Below are 3418 nucleotides of genomic sequence, written 5' to 3'. Positions count from 1 at the left end.
ATAAAGAAATTAAAAAGGAATATTACTACCAATCTTGCAGAAATAAAAGGGAGCACTGTGAACAACTGTGTACCAACAAATTAGATAACTTAGGTAAAATGGAAAAATTCCTAGAAATATACAAACTACGAAAACTGACTCTAGGATAAATATAAAATCTAAATAGACCCGTAACAAGTAAAGACACTGAATTAGTAATTTACATTTTTCCACAAAGAAAAGCACAGGCCCAAATGACTTTACTAGTGAAGTTTGCCAAATATTTAAAGAACAATTAATACTAATTCTTTACAAACTCTTCCAAAAAACAGAAGGTGAGGTAATACTTCCCAACTATTCTATGAGGACTGTATTACCTTACACAGGAAAAGAAAAAGCTATGAATCAATAGCTCCCATGAACATAGATGTGAAAATCCTCAACAAAATACTAGCAAACTGAATCCAGCCACATATGAAATGCTTATACATCAAGACCAAGTGAGATTTCTCCCAGGAATGTAAGGTTGGTTTAACTTCCAAAATCAATTATTGTAAGGCACCATAACAATAAAAGAAAGGAAAAATCCACATTTTTTTTAACTTTGCAAATGCAAAAAAAAAAGTATTTAACAAAATCCAACATATCTTTATGATAAACACACTCAACAAAATAGGAATAGAAGAGAATTTTATCAACCTGATAAAAACTGTCTACAAAAAACCTAGAGTCGTCATCATACTTAATGGTGAGAGTCTATATGATTTCCCTTAAAGATTAGGAATAAGACAAGGATGTCTCCTTCCAACACTTCTACTTACCATCATACTGGAGATTCTAGCCAGGGTAATTAGGCAAGAAAATTAAATAAAATTTATCCAGGATAGAAAAAATAAAGTAAAACTATCTCTATTAGCAAATAGTGTGAACTTGTAAACTGAAAATATTAAAGTCTACACTAAAAATCTATTAGAACCATTGAATAAGTTCAGCAAGGTTGAAGATTATAGGATAAATATAGAAAATTCAATTGTATTTCTATTCACTAGCAATGAACAATTCAGAAGTGAAATTAAGAAAACAATTACATTTACAGCAACACAAAAAAATAAAATACTTAGGAATAAACTTAGCAAAAGAAATGTAAAACTAATACTCTCAAAACTACAAAATATATTGCTGAAAGAAATTAAGAAGACCTAAATAAATGGAAAGAAGTACCATGTCCATGGATCAAAAAACTAAATATGGTTAAGATGGCAATATTCCCCAAATTGATTGGCAGATTTTTCACAATCTCTATCCAAATCCCAGTTGGCTTTATTGAAGAAATTAACAAGCAGTTCCTAAAATGTATATGAAAATTCAAGGAACCCAGAAAAGCCAAAACAATTTTGAAAAAGAAAAACAAATTCAGAGGACTCACACTTGCTGATTTTGAAACTTACTACAATAATCAAGAGAGAGTGTGCTACCAGAATAAGGATAGACATATTTCAAGAGAATTGTATTGAGAATCTGGAACTAAAGCCTTATATTTACAATCAATGCTCAATAAGGTGCTAAGACAATTCAATGGAGGTAGAATAGTCTTTGCAACAAATTGAGCCAAGACAACTAGATATCCACATGCGAAAGAATGATTTGGATCCCTTTCTCATGACATATGCAAAACTAACTCAAAATGGATCAAATACATAAATTTAAGAGCTAAACCACTAAAAATATTAGAAGAAGAAAAAAGAGTAAATCTTAATGATTATAGTAAAGCCTCCTTAGATATGACACCAAAAGCATAAAAGAAAAAAATAGATAAATTGGACTCTATCAAAATTTAAAACTCCAGGAGACTTCCAGCAAAATGGCGCTCTAGGCAGAAGCACCACGCCAACCCTCCACAGCAAAGATCTGAAAAACTAAGCCGAACAGAGAAAACAACAATCCTGAAACCCTAAAACATCAAATGAAGAGATAAAGAACTCAGCCAAGCACCAAATAGAGTGAGAAAACTGACAGAGAACAGAGATCAAGGAGAGATCCATGCAGAGGTCCCCTACCAGCTAACCCAGTGCGGATCCGCCATCTTGGACTCCTATAAGAGACCAGCAGACAGGGGGTACGAGAAAGCAGCTTCATGGAGCTTCCAGAGGGAGACAAAACAACCGATATACGCTTTCCCACCTCCGACTCTTCTTCACCCCCACTCGGCCTCCCTGCTTCCTGCGGTCACAATCTCTTGACAGGGAAACACCGGCTGCTTGGATTCCACACACCCGAACGGGCCGGCTCTCTGAGTGCCTTTTGTTGGCTGCTGGTGTTGCTTTATTCCGCTTCTTTTGATTTCTTCTTTACCTCTCACCACCTCCCCCTCCTTTCGCTCAAACACCTGGCTCCATGTGCCATCTTTACTTCTTCCTGAGGGGCTGCAGAGCTCCGGTAAATTGTGATATAGGCTTTCCCACTCCCTACCCTTCTTCACCCACACTCGGCCACCTCTGCTTCCCGCAGATACAGTCTATTGTCCGAGAAATACTGGCTGCTTGGATTCTACCAGCCTGCACTAGCTGGCTCTCTGAGTGCCATTTGTTGGCTGTGGTGTTGCTTTTTTTTCTGCTTCTTTTGATTTCTTCCTTACCTCTCACCACCTCCCCCTCCTTTCGCTTAAATACCTCACTCTGTGCACCATCTTTGTGTCTTCCTGAGGAGCTGTGGAGCACCGTCCGAGTTTGGAGCTGCTTCCTGGTCTGGGCTGCTGCGTTGGTGGGATCCTGGGACTTTCGTTCATTTGTTTGTTTTGAATTGTTTGTTTGTTTTCTTTTCCTTTTCTTGAGTTGGGAGCCCTTTCTGGGCAGGCGGTGCTGCGTGGCAAGGAGACTACCCACTTGGCTTGCACAGACATGCAGAGGGATCCCTGAGAGCATTTCTTTCTTCATTGGTTGTTTTCTCCTTTTTTTTTTTTTGTTTTTCTGGTTTTTGGGGACTTTTCTTGTTCTTTTTTTTTTTTTTAATTTGTTTTGTTTTCTTTTCCCTCTTTTTCCCTTTTTGTCTTTCTTCATTACTCAGTTTCTCGTTTCTCTATATCTTCCTTCTCTTTCTGTTCCCTGAATACCTGGCGTTGTATACCTCTATGCCTTGTAGCCCAGCTGTACTGCAACACCTGAGAGCGACTTCCCCAGACTTCATACCTGCACCGGTGGGATCCATGGGAACTTTGCGTTCTTTAACCTTTCCAATTTTTAATTATTCATCCTTTCCTTTTCTTTTCTTTTCTTTTCTTCCTCTTCCCCTTTCTGTTTTCCTCCATTTCATAGTCTCTCATCTCTCCACTCCAACAGCAACCTCCCCTAGTATTCTTTTTTGTTTGTTTGTATGTTTTTGGCTCCTGTTCCTCTCTCCTCTCTCCCATATCCATCTTAGCTCCACACATAACAATCTCCCC

Source organism: Trichechus manatus, unplaced genomic scaffold (assembly GCF_000243295.1).
Source record: "Trichechus manatus latirostris isolate Lorelei unplaced genomic scaffold, TriManLat1.0 scaffold00012, whole genome shotgun sequence".
Classification (NCBI taxonomy): domain Eukaryota; kingdom Metazoa; phylum Chordata; class Mammalia; order Sirenia; family Trichechidae; genus Trichechus; species Trichechus manatus.
The sequence above is the reverse complement of the archived record's forward strand: the minus strand, read 5'-3'. Positions refer to the sequence as shown.